General features: G+C 47.5%; 1 long non-coding RNA gene across 1 annotated transcript; it reads right to left on the bottom strand.

Moving 5' to 3' along the window:
* Positions 1–665: 665 nt before the first annotated feature.
* Positions 666–16,638, bottom strand: LOC134929494 (uncharacterized). The gene is made up of 2 exons (XR_010178590.1): positions 16,311–16,638; positions 666–1,625 (listed from the first exon to the last, which is right to left on the bottom strand). It is a non-coding gene; the product is annotated as an uncharacterized LOC134929494 (long non-coding RNA).
* Positions 16,639–16,857: the final 219 nt, after the last annotated feature.

Raw genomic sequence — 16,857 nt, 5'->3', positions numbered from 1 at the left:
TGCGAGAAACTGCAGTGAGCAGTTGGGTCGGAATGACCCCCATTATTCAGGGCAGGGCATCAAAGATAAGGAATTTCTCAACGGTACAATGATAACATGCATCCAAAACTATCTGCTATTTCTGCCACTTTTTGGTGCTGTTTTACTTCGGTCTATGGGGTTCATTCCGAGTTGATCGCTCGCTGCCGATTTTCGCAGCGCAGCGATCAGGTAAAAAAAATGGCAAAACTGCGCATGCATATGCACCGCAATGCGCACGCGCATCATATGCAATGCTGTGCAATGCTTCTAGCGACGATTCCATTCGCACAGCCGATCGCAAGGAGATTGACAGGAAGAGGGCGTTCATGGGTGTCAACTGGCCGTTTTCTGGGAGTGGTAGGAAAAACGCAAGTGTGACCAGGCGTTTGCAGGGCGGGTATCTGATGTCAATTCCGGGACCTCCGTCGCTAAGATCATCGCACAGGATAAGTAACTTCAAGGCTGGTCTTGTTTTGCACAAAATGTTTTTGTACCGCTCGGCTGCACATGCGATCGCACACTTGCAAAGCGAAAATACACTCCCCCGTGGGCGGCAACTATGCGTTTGCACGGCTGCAAAAAGTAGCTAGCGAGCGGTCAACTCGGAATGAGGGCCTATGTGTAAGAAACATACAGGAGACCGATTTAAGTGGTTCTTAAGGCAAAACTTTATTGTAATTGTAAGTGTTGTAATTGGGTTATTCACAACAAAGCCAAAAAATTACTTGACCTGGTTTGCCTAAAAGTGACGTCCTAAGAGCTGACACTCTTATGAAGTCTTCAGTTACTTATTAGCTTAACTCAAATTGCAATCACTGACTAATTCAGCAAAGTTACAGTAAACTAAAAAACAACAAAAAAAAATGTGACTATATGTATCATAAAAGTCAAGATATGTAAATCCTCTAACAACACAAATACAGCATGTTATTTTATTTTTTTTAATGATAAGAAATTGTCACAATGTCTATTGATAAAAAAAACTTTTAAATATACATATATACGTGTAAAATGCAACAACAGTTTTTAAATAAAACAACTGAACGCAGGAAATTGGTTTCACATAATAACAATAAAGAAATCGTCTTTGGTATATTCAGAAATTAAGCACTTTATCTGCTGGAACTGATGAAACTGTGAAAAATGAAAACACATCGTGAACCTTTGCGTAAAACACGACGCAATGCTGACACACATCCATCAGGATGCGGATGGCCGTATGTAGAACTGCAAGGCATGCATTGGAATTTGACTTTTTCTGTGTTAGTTCCTTTAAGCCCCTGTTCCCTGTGGTCTGCGGATTATTATAGCTACAATAATTCCAACTTCATGTCATTTGTTTTTATTTGAAGAAGCAATACTTGGGGGACACGGTGAAAGCCAACATTTTGTTTGCTGTTCTTTCAAATATATCATATTGACAGCGCAGTCACATTCTGAAGGGTGGTATCAGAGGACATATGAGGAGTACAGCAGGCACGCACAGCAATAGCAGACGTTTTCATTTCATTTATTTTACGAGCAGTAAAGGCAGGGTTACCAGCTTGTGATGTTTGTTTTCTAACCGTTACCGACTTTGCATCAACAGTTTGTGGTTTCATTTTCTGAAATGGAAAAATTGCAAAAACGACATAAGAAAATCAAAGGGTTTGTTCATTTCCGCATTAATGTTACATTTTTTGGCAGTCCGTTCATCTATAAAAAAATAAATAAAAAATATATAATAATAATAATTAACAGAACTCATGAAGCTCACTAATTGTGGTCCGTGGAAAAAATAAATAAATATATATGTACTGTATACTGTATATATAATTACATATCCGTGCATCTGAATAGCCATCTCTTAGTCACTGCCCAGGAACACCAAAAGCCCTTCCAATATATTTTAGAGACTGTGCTTCTCAATAGCTATTGCGCATCTCTGGAGCAGACTGCGGGACGCATGTGCTGTGCGACTTCGTAGCGACTTAGGGGTCTATTTACGAAGTCTTGGATGGAGATAAAGTACCAACCAATCAGCTCCTAAATGCCATGTCACAGGCTGTGTTTGAAAAATGACAGGAGCTGATTGGCTGGTACTTTATCTACGTCTACTTTATCTGCAGCCAAGGCTTAGTAAATAGACCCTTATGACACCTGTACAGTTAAAAAACATTGACCATTTGTGTGAATATCAGTAGTAGGCCCATAGGGGAAGATTTATCAGAGCTTGGAGACTGGGGCGTATTAAGAGAGGAGGGGACCTATGTGAAGTCTGCGTCCGTGTCCCCTCCTCTCTTGCAGGCAGCGACAGTGAGTGACTGAGCACTAGAAGGTATGCAGGGCTCTGGGAAAATGATGCGACGGCCATTTTACCGGAGACTTATATACCACCTAGTGCTCAAGCCACTATCACTTCACGTGGGACTCCAGTAAGGTAAATATTGAAAAAAAATGGGTCCAGAGTGTGTGGTGTGGGTTCCTCTGGACCCAGAAACACCAAAAGCCCTTCCAATATATTTTAGAGACTGTGCTTCTCAATTGCTATTGCCTATCTCTGTGCATCGCGCACACTGCCCACATTCTAGACACGCCACTGCTCGGAGAGAGATAATGTGGAGAGAGAGAGAGAAAGTATAATAACCAATCAGCTCCTAACTGTCGTTTTTCAAACACAGCCTGTAGCATGGCAGTTAGGAGCTGATTGGTTGGTACTTTATCGCTCTCCAATCTTTGTCACTTGCACGTGCCCATTTGTGGAGCCCCTTTGTTGGTACTTTATCGCTCTCCAATCTTTGTCACTTGCACGTGCCCATTTGTGGAGCCCCTATGCATCGCGCACACTGCCCACATTCTAGACACGCCACTGCTCGGAGAGAGATAATGTGGAGAGAGAGAGAGAGAGAAAGTGTAATAACCAATCAGCTCCTAACTGTCGTTTTTCAAACACAGCCTGTAGCATGGCAGTTAGGAGCTGATTGGTTGGTACTTTATCGCTCTCCAATCTTTGTCACTTGCACGTGCCCATTTGTGGAGTCCCTTTGTTGGTACTTTATCGCTCTCCAATCTTTGTCACTTGCACGTGCCCATTTGTGGAGCCCCTATGCATCGCGCACACTGCCCACATTCTAGACACGCCACTGCTCGGAGAGAGATAATGTGGAGAGAGAGAGAGAAAGTGTAATAACCAATCAGCTCCTAACTGTCGTTTTTCAAACACAGCCTGTAGCATGGCAGTTAGGAGCTGATTGGTTGGTACTTTATCGCTCTCCAATCTTTGTCACTTGCATGTGCCCATTTGTGGAGCAATAGGCCCCTAATTTTCATCTACCATTTTATATTCTTAGATTTTTTCCTCAGTAGTCTATTTTAACGATGGCCACTGTTTTAGTGATTAATTGATGTTGTTTTGTCTAATTACATTTTTATTAGCAGATTTAGTAGTCGTAGCATAATCAATGCTTTTTAGTGTCACCATTACAGCTAGTTACCTGGGTGATTCATGTGGATGGCTGAGTTCATAGAGCATCATTTACTGCCAGCGCTATATTGTGCCATTCTCCCTCCTGCTGCTGTCAGGTATGAGATTACCTGTAGTTCCAGTATTAGTTTCTGAGCCTTTCCCCGCAGATAGATTTTATTCTTTATTACTTTCTGTTTACTCAAGAATTAGAGACCAGGATAATGGCCGTCTTTGTGAGGGGAGGGGGAGGGGGGGGGGGGGGTGAAACCAAGGAGATGTGGATTACAACTAATTGCATCTCTCCAAATTGAGCACTGTTCCTAATTAGAGGCTCAGTCACAAAAATGACACCCTGATCTCAGGTCCGTCCATCACCCTTTCAGAAAGACCTACCAAAGGGGCAGTACAACCGTGGCCATATATCATGTTAGGAAAGTTACCACAAAAAAGGTGTAAAATTCTTTAAATAACAAAAACACTATTTTTGAAACCATTCCCCCATCTGATAATATGATTTGGAAAATCCTCCTTTTGGGTGAGCTCTGCCAGTTCCACTGGAAAAGCCGGACGTGACTGTCAGCGGTTGCTGAGGGGATGTTTGAAGGGGAATTATATGTTCTTAGTGTGGAAGCTGTTGTCGGGGGAGATGACACCAGCACAAGTACTGAGAAACAATTACCCGTGAAGGAGGGAGATGAGATTGGAGATGAGAAGCCAGCTTTAGCTATACTGAGAGATGTCATATTATAGATAAATGAATTCATGATGCACGATTAGTATTTGGCAAATGGCGGTATTAGAGTAATGTGTATTTTATATACTCATTGCAGCAACTACTGTACAGAATCAATGTAGGTTGTAGTTTTCTGAAGTTGTTCCTGATATTAAAAGATGGAGACTAGGTGGTCTATTCATGAAGCAGTGAAAAGAGTGGAGAAGTGAGCCTGCGGAGAAGCTGACCATGGCAACCAATCAGCATTGAAGTAACATTTATAATTTGCATACTATACAATTGTACGGAGCAGCTGATTGGTTGCCATGGGCAACTTCTCCGCAGGCTCATTTCTCCATTCTTTTCACTGCTTCATAAATAGAATAGAAAGTGAGAGCGAGACGTGCTGCTGCAGTATAAGAGGCAGATTATAAACCATCCTCCTTATATTACCTGCAACGTCAACATCTGGATAATATCCTGGATTATCATCTCCTAACACAGCAGCAGCAGGCAGTGCACATATATGGAGATCACTTTGCTATCTTTAGGTGACTTCAGAAAAAATATAGGAAATATAAAAATAGAGGTTAAATATTGTGTTCTTTACTGGGTAGCACGGGGTATATTGTTACAAGGCTTTAAAAGATCTAACAGATAATGTTTCCTATCTTGCAGACACCACCAGGGCTGCCGCGAGATCTATTGGGCATTGCCAGCTGTACGCCAACCGTGTCAATACATAGCCATGCTTCATTGGGAATACCAGGGATCTTGTTACATGCTGTGCTGCCCTCTGCAGGGGGCGGCATCATGTCATTGTGGCAGCATGGCTGCTCCTACTTGTCAGCCTGGGCTCCCGAACAATCCCGGTTACTTGGGCATATAGGCCCTCAAAGATGCAGGCTCTTGGCAGGCGTCTGATCAGCTATAAAAGTTCTATACCTGCCCATCTGGAAAAGTGAAAAACACACTGGTGCACATATCTTAATTTTGCACAAATACTGGTACCAGGTGTCCAGAACAGGTTGTGTCTATACAACTGGGCGGGAGGCAGCAAAGAAAAGCTGCATCCGCCAATCACCACCCAGTACAAGGTGCATGTACAAGGATAGAAACGCCCACTTTGTGTGTTTACAAGTGCTCAAATATCGCATGGTGCGCCTTTATATCACCATCAGACGCACCATCAAAACTTACACCAGTCCTATTGCAGGTGCAGATTATCTGACTGACTATTGCCTCTATGTGAAAAATTCTGCGTCCCACCGCGCAACCACTATCAGCACCACGCCCACGATACTCCCAAACACGCCCATGAGACAGCCCATCTCCATGCGTCTGCTTAACCACCTCGGATGTAGTCATTAGGTTGACGTGAACATTGTTGAAATTAATTATTATTTCAACATTGCTAAAAAATTTCAGCATTCTCAGAATATAGAATTGTTAAATGTTGACATTCTCAGAATGTCGACGTTAGGGTTAGGCTGTGGGACAGGATGATTAGAGGTAGGCATTAGGGGGAGGGTTAAGGTTGAGCTGCGAGACGAGAGAATTAGGCATTAGGGGGAGAGTTATGGTTAGGCTCTCGAAGAAGAGGCTTAGGGTTGGGCTGCAGGATGGGATGGTTAGAGTTAGGCATTAGGGGGAGAGTTAGGGTTAGGTTCTCAGCGGAGAGGGTTAGGGTTAGGCATTAGAGGGAGAGTTAGGATTAGGCATCCGGAGGGGAAGGTTAGGTTTGTTCTGCAGTACGGGATGGTTAGGGTTAGGTTCACGGAGGAGAGAGTTAGAGTTGGGCTGCAGGATGGGATGGTTAGGGTTAGGCATTAGGGGGAGAGTTAGGGTTAGGTTCACGGAGGAGAGAGTTAGAGTTGGGCTGCAGGATGGGATGGTTAGGGTTAGGCATTAGGGGGAGAGTTAGGGTTAGGTTCACGGAGGAGAGAGTTAGAGTTGAGCTGCAGGATGGGATGGTTAGGGTTAGACATTAGGGAGAGAGTTGGGATTAGGATGTGGGACAGGATGATTAGAGGTAGGCATTAGGTGGAGGGTTATGGCTAGGCTCTCGAAGAAGAGGCTTAGGGTTGGGCTGCAGGATGTGATGGTTAGAGTTAGGCATTAGGGGGAGAGTTAGGGTTAGGTTTTCAGAGGAGAGGGTTAGGGTTAGGCATTAGAGGGAGAGTTAGGATTAGGCATTCGGAGGGGAGGGTTAGGTTTGTTCTACGGGACGGGATGGTTAAGGTTAGGCATCAGGGGGAGAGTTAGGGATAGGTTCTCGGAGGAGAGGGTTAGAGTTGGGCTGTAGGATGGGATGGTTAGGGTTAGACATTAGGGAGAGAGAGTTAGGGTTAGGCTTCCAGGGGAGAGGGTTAGGGATAGGTTCTCGGAGGAGAGGGTTAGAGTTGGGCTGCAGGATGGGATGGTTAGGGTTAGACATTAGGGAGAGAGTTAGGGTTAGGCTTCCAGGGGAGAGGGTTAGGGATAGGTTCTCGGAGGAGAGGATTAGAGTTGGGCTGCAGGATGGATGGTTAGCATTAGACATTAGGGGGAGAGTTAGGGTTAGGTTCTCGGAGGGGACGGTTAGAGTTGGGCTGCGGGACAGGATGATTAGGGTTAGGCCTTTAGGGGACAGTTAGGGTTAGGCTTCCAGAGGGGATGATTAGGGTTGCGCTGCGGGACGGGATGGTTAGGGTTAGGCATTAGGGGGATAGTTAGGTTTAGGCTTCTGGAGGGCAGGGTTAGGATTGGGCTGCAGGATGTAATTGTTAGGGTTACACATTAGGTAGAGAGTTAGGGTTAGGCATCCACAGTGGAGGGTTAGGGTTGGGCTACGGGACGGGACGGTTAGGGTTAAGCATTAGGGTTAGAGTTAGGGTTAGACTTCCGTAGGGGAGAGTTAAGGTTGGACTGTAGGATGGGATGGTTAAGGTTAGGCATCCAGAGGGAAGGGTTAAGGTTGGGCTGCAGGACGGGATGGTTAGGGTTAGGCATGAGGAGGACTAGAGTTAGGGTTAGGCTTCCAGAGCATAGAGTTAGGGTTGGGCTGTGGGACGTGATGTTTGGGTTAGGCACTACGGGGATGGTTGGGGTTATGCTATGGTGGGGCACGTTATGGTTAGGCACTAGGAAGAGGATTAGGGATAGGAGGAGAATACTCACTAAAACTGCCACTCCATCACGTGTGCACCACAAGTCATAGTCACATGACCGCCAGGCCCCGGAAGATGCTACTGGACTCGCTGCATCCGTGGTAGCAGGTAAGTAAGTGGCGGCCACCAGTGGCGATATGTCAATATAACATGTCGACATTTCATCAGAGTCTACTAGTTTCACCAAGGAAATTATTCTATTGAAGCATAGATGAGAATAGTCCAAAGACCCACGGATACCTTCGATCATTTTCCAGGTCCCATGTTGAACCTCACATGATCGGAGCTCCCTCGATTAGGGATGATTAACAAGCTCTATCAGTTTTTATAAGGGTGTAACATAAAGTTATTCTGTATGCTCTGGAAGTTTTTCTATCTAACGCATGAAGACAGGATAAACAGCTGAAAGGTCATTTTCTAATGAGATATTACCAACCAATAATTTATGATGCTGTAACCACGATTTGCAATTATTTTATCTACGTGACGGCTGAACTTCTGCTGGGTGAAGTATCCACAGCAATAAGAAATAAGGTTGTTGGACATTTTAAGTCTAACTAAGAGCTGCAACCAAGTCCACTTTGCGGACGCATTTTGCAATTTGGAGCAACAGCGCATGCATTGTAACCTGCCTATGCAACTCTGAGCAACCACGCGCGAGTCGGACAACTTGCAACAATTGATGTTTAATATCTATGTTTTGTAATACAGGGAGGTGAACATGTTGTAATAATTGACGTTAGCCTACGTGACCCTGGGGTTGTTCCCTGTTAGATGGTGAATGGGGATGCCCCCTTGCTGCAGTTTATTAGAACGTGCTCACGTGATTCTAATCTGTTTGATTTGTTCTAACAAAGTTTCAAGATATGGTGGAACTTATGTTAAACGCAGCCTGCATGACACCGGGGATGCTCCCACCTGCGTGGGGACAGTGTGGTTATGGTGGAGCCCATTTTAGTTCCAGATACTGCCACCTATTGGCTGGTGATGCTTCTATAGGAAGAACGCACTCTGCGGTTTTTCAGAATGCGTTGACGTGATGATGTCAGAGAGGCTTGTTTTTCTATTGGCTGTTGCTTTCTTTGGCAAGCAAGTTAGAATATGCGATTGCCTGCGGCGGCTAATGCCATATTTAAGACATCTGTGTAGTCACGCGATAGGATGTGTGTCATACGATTGAACAACTGTTTGAATAAAAGGATATCCAAGGAACGAGTGCCACACTTCCTATATGAGGAAAAAAAAATATTGCGTCGGTAGTAATGGGGGAGCACCATAATACCCATAACAAGACGGACCCCAACTGGAAACAGGTTTCCACTTTACATCTACTATGTCGCTCAGAGTGTCTCAAAAATCAAAGCATGATTGATATGCTGCTGGCATTTGGGGGCAGCAACTGGGGGGCCTTCCAGTAAACGGGAGCATGTGTCACTCTTCATAGAGTTGTGTTGTTGGCCTGCCATAATTCTTACACCGCGGCTGCACATCTCAGCCAATTATATTGCCCCCTTAAATAGTGTTACTGTACTTTTAAAACTACTTCCAGACCCTTTTTAACTGCGCCAGACCTAGTAAAATGATAGCTTTGCAAAATATATACACTGTAAAAAGAATCTGTTTTCTTATAAGCTACCATAGAAAAGCCCTCATACCAGCCCTGGGAAGGAAACACTATAACACTTCTTTAATGAAGTCTAGAAAGAAAAAAGGGAAAATGCATCTACATATACAAAGCCTATATGTGATCTGGTTATGAAGGGGAGAGATGCTGCAGATATGAAGGGGTTAAGCATAGATTAAACTGTAACATAAATTATGTGTCACATTTGCTGCATCAGCATGTATGTGTCACATTTGCTGCATCAGCTTGCACTTACAGCTATATAATTGCTGTTACAGAAATAATAACCTGCAGAGATCATGGTAACAAATAATTGGTGTAGCAACAGGGTCAAACTATTTAATGCTCATGGGAAAAGGAATCCACTCCACTGTCTCTATCCATTCCCTCTCTACCCCAACCCCTCCCCCTCTCTATCCCAGTCCCTATCTGCCCCTAGCCCCCCTCTCTCCTCAGTCCCTATCTACCCTATCTACCCCCCAACCCTCACACTCTCTCTTTCTCCCCCAGTCCATATCTACCCCTACCCCACTCTCTACCCCCACAGTCCCTATCTGCCCCTACCCCACCTCTCTCTCTCTTCCCAGCCCCCCCCCCCCCCATCCTTTGTATGCAGCAAATGTGAACAATCAGATTAGTATTATTAATATCAGCAGCAGCAGCAGGGGCGGATCCAGAAGAAAATGATAGGGGGGGCACCATGGAAGGGGAAGTACATTTGCGTGCGGCTTCGGTGCATGTGAGGTGGCGCTTCTTATACAATGCCCACAGTTGTAGCGCTCATTATGCAATGTCCACTGTACTGGTAGTGCCCCTTATATAGACCCCATAGTAGTGGTGCCCCTTATGCAATGCCCGTATTGCCCCCAGTAGTAATGTTGCCTGTAGTAATGCCCGCAGTCATTTAGTGAGTGTGGCCAATTAAAATGAGACGTGATACACAGACATATGCCCCCAATAGTGCAGTGTCAAATCCACAATTGCACCCACAGTGCCAGATCCACAATTGCCCCCAGAGCCGGCCATAGGCATAGGCAAACTAGGCAATTGCTGATTAAAATGATATGTGGCATGCCTATATTCTGTGTGTAGCATTTCATATGCAGATACAGCCACAGTCTCACACAGTATATAGGCATGCTGCATATCATTTTAATCAGCAGAAGCTGCTTGTGCATTCTAGCCACATAGCAATGCAAATAAGATGCATTTTCATTAAAAAAGGTGCCTGAAGTTTGCATTGAGGCAAGATTTATGAGGACACATCTGTATCCAAGCAGAGGCAGAGGTCACAGTGTTAGTGGCTGTCTGAGTGCTGTGTGCATGTGAGTGGGTTGGTTGTGCAGTAGTGTTCAGAATATGTGTAAGGAGCATTATGTGTGTCATGTAAAAATGCATTAATAATGTGCAACATATGTGTAAGGGGCACTATGTGTGTCATTATGTGTATAAGGGCATCAATAATGTGCGGCATATGTGTAACAGGGTACTACTGTATGTGTGTCATTATGTGTAAAAAGGCACTAATAATGTGCAGCAAATGTGTAGGTGGCACTGTGTGTCATTATGTGTATAAGGGCATTAATAATGTGCGGCATATGTTTAAGGGACATTATGTGTAAAAGGGCATTAATAAAGGTTGTCATAATGTGTAAGGCGCATTATGTTTTTAAGGACATTAATAAGGTGTCTCTTACTAATGTGTGGCATTATGTGTATTAGGTGCTCTACTATGTGGCGTTGCATATAGAAATGGCACTACTGTGTCGTCTAATGTGAATAAAGAGCAATAGGGTGTGGTGTAATGTGAATAACGAGCAATTCAGCGTGATGTAATGTGAATAAGGGGCTCTACTGTGAGGAGTAACGTTTATAAGGTAAAGTGATACTTCTGTGGGATGTAATATGAATTATGGAAACTATCACATGATCAAATGTGAATAAAGTTGCAGTACTGTGTGGCATAATTGGAATTGGGGTTACTATTGTGTGGCCATGCCCCTTGCCAGCAAAAACACACCCCTTTTTGGTCTGTGCGCCAAATGTGCGAGCTGTTCCTATTTAAAATATAGGGGGTACAAACACCAAAATAAGGACTGCTATGGGGTGAGGGGTGATGGTGCTGGGAAAGAGGTGCAAGGTCGGAGGCGGAACCAGCGGTGATGCAAGGGGGCACCAGCTAAAATCTTGCCTAGGGCATCATATTAGTTAGGGCCGGCTCTGATTGCCCCCACAGTGCCAGATCCACAAATGCCCCCACAGTGCCAGGTAAACAATTGCCCCCACAGTGCCAGATCCAAAAATGCCCCCACAGTGCCAGATCCACAAATGCCCCCACAGTGCCAGATCCAAAAATGCCCCCACAGTGCCAGATCCAAAAATGCCCCTACAGTGCCAGATCCAAAAATGCCCCCACAGTGTCAGGTATACAAATGCCCCCACAGTGCCAGGTAAACAATTGCCCCCACAGTGCCAGGTAAACAATTGCCCCCACAGTGCCAGGTATACAATTGCCCTCACAGTGCCAGGTATACAAATGCCCCCACAGCAGGTATACAAATGCCCCCACAGCAGTGCTGCAGCTGCTTACCGCTGCTGCTTATCTGCCCGGCTCTGAGGGTGTCACGAGGAGAGCGCGGCTATGTCTGACGCCGGTGGCGGCGGCGTGTAGGACTTCAAACTAGCCGCTGGTTCGTGAGCCAATCAGAGCTCGCGGACCGGCGGCTCCTGATTGGCTGCCGGTCCGCGAGCTCTGATTGGCTCACGAACCGGCGACTGGTTTGAAGTCCGCAACACGCCGCCAGATAGCCGCGCTCTCCTCCTGACAGCTGAGACACGCTGCCGCCGGACTGAGCGGCAGCGTGTCTCAGTGACACACGCGGGGGGGACGGGGGGGCCACAAATCAGTGCCGTAACTAGACTTTTAAGCGCTGTGTGCAAGTAACCGCAACGGCGCCCCCCCCCCCCCCCTTGTCATGTTTTGAAATGAATGCTGCCTCTCCCCCCTTCCCCTCCCATAATTCACATACTGCTAGTTACGCCACTGCCAGAGCGGCAACTAGACATTTTGGTGCCCTCTGCCAGAAAAAGAATTGCCCCCCTCCGTTAGCCACATTACACTGCACAGTCACATTACACCGCACGGTAGCGTCCACCAGTCACATTACACCGCACGGTAGCGTCCACCAGTCACATTACACCGCACGGTAGCGTCCACCAGTCACATTACACCACACGGTAGCGTCCGCCAGTTACATTACACCACACGGTAGCGTCCGCCAGTCACATTACACCACACGGTAGCGTCCGCCAGTTACATTACACCACACGGTAGCGTCCGCCAGTTACATTACACAGCACGGTAGCTTCCACCAGTTACATTACACCGCATGGTAGCATCCGCCAGTCACATTACACCGCACGGTAGCATCCGCCAGTTACATTACACAGCACGGTAGCTTCCACCAGTTACATTACACAGCACGGTAGCGTCCGCCAGTTACATTACACCGCACGGTAGCATCCGCCAGTTACATTACACCGCACGGTAGCATCCGCCAGTTACATTACACCGCACGGTAGCATCCGCCAGTCACATTACACCGCACGGTAGCATCCGCCAGTTACATTACACCGCATGGTAGCGCCTGCAGTCACATTACACCGCACATTAGCGTCCATTAGTTACATTACACCGCACGGTAGCTTCCACCAGTTACATTACACCGCATGGTAGCATCCGCCAGTTACATTACACCGCATGGTAGCATCCGCCAGTTACATTTCACCGCACGGTAGCATCCGCCAGTTACATTACACCGCACGGTAGCATCCGCCAGTTACATTACACCGCACGGTAGCATCCGCCAGTTACATTACACAGCACGGTAGCATCCGCCAGTTACATTACACCGCACGGTAGCATCCGCCAGTTACATTACACAGCACGGTAGCTTCCACCAGTTACATTACACCGCATGGTAGCATCCGCCAGTTACATTTCACCGCACGGTAGCATCCGCCAGTTACATTACACCGCACGGTAGCATCCGCCAGTTACATTACACCGCACGGTAGCATCCGCCAGTTACATTACACAGCACGGTAGCATCCGCCAGTTACATTACACCGCACGGTAGCATCCGCCAGTTACATTACACCGCACGGTAGCATCCGCCAGTTACATTACACCGCACGGTAGCATCCGCCAGTTACATTACACCGCACGGTAGCATCCGCCAGTTACATTACACCGCACGGTAGCATCCGCCAGTTACATTACACCGCATGGTAGCATCCGCCAGTTACATTACACAGCACGGTAGCTTCCACCAGTTACATTACACCGCATGGTAGCATCCGCCAGTTACATTTCACCGCACGGTAGCATCCGCCAGTTACATTACACCGCACGGTAGCATCCGCCAGTTACATTACACCGCACGGTAGCATCCGCCAGTTACATTACACAGCACGGTAGCATCCGCCAGTTACATTACACCGCACGGTAGCATCCGCCAGTTACATTACACCGCACGGTAGCATCCGCCAGTTACATTACACCGCACGGTAGCATCCGCCAGTTACATTACACCGCACGGTAGCATCCGCCAGTTACATTACACCGCACGGTAGCATCCGCCAGTTACATTACACCGCATGGTAGCGCCTGCAGTCACATTACACCGCACATTAGCGTCCATTAGTTACATTACACAGCACGGTAGCTTCCACCAGTTACATTACACCGCACGGTAGCATCCGCCAGTTACATTACACAGCACGGTAGCTTCCACCAGTTACATTACACCGCATGGTAGCATCCGCCAGTTACATTTCACCGCACGGTAGCATCCGCCAGTTACATTACACCGCACGGTAGCATCCGCCAGTTACATTACACCGCACGGTAGCATCCGCCAGTTACATTACACCGCACGGTAGCATCCGCCAGTTACATTACACCGCACGGTAGCATCCGCCAGTTACATTACACCGCACGGTAGCATCCGCCAGTTACATTACACCGCACGGTAGCATCCGCCAGTTACATTACACCGCATGGTAGCATCCGCCAGTTACATTACACCGCACGGTAGCATCCGCCAGTTACATTACACCGCATGGTAGCATCCGCCAGTTACATTTCACCGCACGGTAGCATCCGCCAGTTACATTACACCGCACGGTAGCATCCGCCAGTTACATTACACCGCACGGTAGCATCCGCCAGTTACATTTCACCGCACGGTAGCATCCGCCAGTTACATTACACCGCACGGTAGCATCCGCCAGTTACATTACACCGCACGGTAGCATCCGCCAGTTACATTACACCGCACGGTAGCATCCGCCAGTTACATTACACCGCACGGTAGCATCCGCCAGTTACATTACACCGCACGGTAGCATCCGCCAGTTACATTACACCGCACGGTAGCATCCGCCAGTTACATTACACCGCACGGTAGCATCCGCCAGTTACATTACACCGCACGGTAGCGTCCGCCAGTTACATTACACCGCACGGTAGCATCCGCCAGTTACATTACACCGCACGGTAGCATCCGCCAGTTACATTACACCGCACGGTAGCATCCGCCAGTTACATTACACCGCACGGTAGCATCCGCCAGTTACATTACACCGCACGGTAGCATCCGCCAGTTACATTACACCGCACGGTAGCATCCGCCAGTTACATTACACCGCACGGTAGCATCCGCCAGTTACATTACACCGCATGGTAGCGCCTGCAGTCACATTACACCGCACATTAGCGTCCATTAGTTACATTACACCGCACGGTAGCATCCGCCAGTTACATTACACCGCACGGTAGCATCCGCCAGTTACATTACACCGCACGGTAGCATCCGCCAGTTACATTACACCGCACGGTAGCATCCGCCAGTTACATTACACCGCACGGTAGCATCCGCCAGTTACATTACACCGCACGGTAGCATCCGCCAGTTACATTACACCGCATGGTAGCGCCTGCAGTCACATTACACCGCACATTAGCGTCCATTAGTTACATTACACCGCATGGTAGCATCCGCCAGTTACATTACACCGCATGGTAGCATCCGCCAGTTACATTACACCGCATGGTAGCATCCGCCAGTTACATTACACCGCATGGTAGCGCCTGCAGTCACATTACACCGCACATTAGCGTCCATTAGTTACATTACACCGCATGGTAGCATCCGCCAGTTACATTACACCGCATGGTAGCATCCGCCAGTTACATTACACCGCACGGTAGCATCCGCCAGTTACATTACACCGCACGGTAGCATCCGCCAGTTACATTACACCGCACGGTAGCATCCGCCAGTTACATTACACCGCATGGTAGCGCCTGCAGTCACATTACACCGCACATTAGCGTCCATTAGTTACATTACACCGCATGGTAGCATCCGCCAGTTACATTACACCGCATGGTAGCGCCTGCAGTCACATTACACCGCACATTAGCGTCCATTAGTTACATTACACCGCACGGTAGCATCCGCCAGTTACATTACACCGCACGGTAGCATCCGCCAGTTACATTACACCGCACGGTAGCATCCGCCAGTTACATTACACCGCATGGTAGCGCCTGCAGTCACATTACACCGCACATTAGCGTCCATTAGTTACATTACACCGCACGGTAGCATCCGCCAGTTACATTACACCGCACGGTAGCATCCGCCAGTTACATTACACCGCACGGTAGCATCCGCCAGTTACATTACACCGCACGGTAGCATCCGCCAGTTACATTACACCGCACGGTAGCATCCGCCAGTTACATTACACCGCACGGTAGCATCCGCCAGTTACATTACACCGCATGGTAGCGCCTGCAGTCACATTACACCGCACATTAGCGTCCATTAGTTACATTACACCGCATGGTAGCATCCGCCAGTTACATTACACCGCATGGTAGCGCCTGCAGTCACATTACACCGCACATTAGCGTCCATTAGTTACATTACACCGCATGGTAGCATCCGCCAGTTACATTACACCGCACGGTAGCATCCGCCAGTTACATTACACCGCACGGTAGCATCCGCCAGTTACATTACACCAGACAGTAATACTCCAGATATACATATAGTTTTATACCATAGCAGAATAATATATACACACAATCTTATGTATTCAATTTACAGGGGACATTACATAAATGTATATGCAGTTTTGGGGTTTGTTTTTTTACAAAATCTCTGCACTAGTAGTTTATCTAAAAAGTCACTGAGAGAAAGTCCAGAATTTCCAAACACAAGAAAAGTATTTCTTAATGTTGTTTTACTGAAATAAGTAGTAATTAGCAGCACATACTGTACCTACAATATAAGCAGCACTTGCACGAGGGGTGGGAGGGAATGGAGGAAGAGACTTCACTTGCTGTGATAAGCAGCAGCAGCAGCAACAGCCGTCGTCTCTCCTGTACCCGGAAGTCAGTGTACAGAGCAGGAGGAGGGTGGGGGCGGAGCAGAGCACAGCAGCACACGGAGGAGAGATTCACAGACACAGATTGCCCAGCGCTGCCTGCTGTGCCTGTGATCTATATTAGCAGCGCTGCCTCCGGCGGGGAAGGAGCCGGGCGCAGCGCTACTAATATACTGTACACTACAGCGGGCAGCGCAGCAGCTGGTGGCAGCTAATCAGTGTGGATGCGGATACTGCCACAAATGACAGGGGGGGCACGGGCCCGAGTGCCCCCCCCCCCCCTGGATCCGCCACTGAGCAGCAGGGTAGGAGGCTGAAAACATCTCTTTGCAGTATCACTTTCAGCTGTGAGTCCTTTGGTCCATGTGGCGGCCTCTAGTGGCCACCGGCGTACATGACAGAGGTGAGGAGCAGCCTTAGCCTTTTATTGTATAGAATGGGCAGA

The sequence above is a fragment of the Pseudophryne corroboree genome, chromosome 5 (genome assembly GCF_028390025.1).
Source record: "Pseudophryne corroboree isolate aPseCor3 chromosome 5, aPseCor3.hap2, whole genome shotgun sequence".
NCBI lineage: Eukaryota > Metazoa > Chordata > Amphibia > Anura > Myobatrachidae > Pseudophryne > Pseudophryne corroboree.
This window is presented reverse-complemented; position numbering and strand designations above follow the sequence as displayed.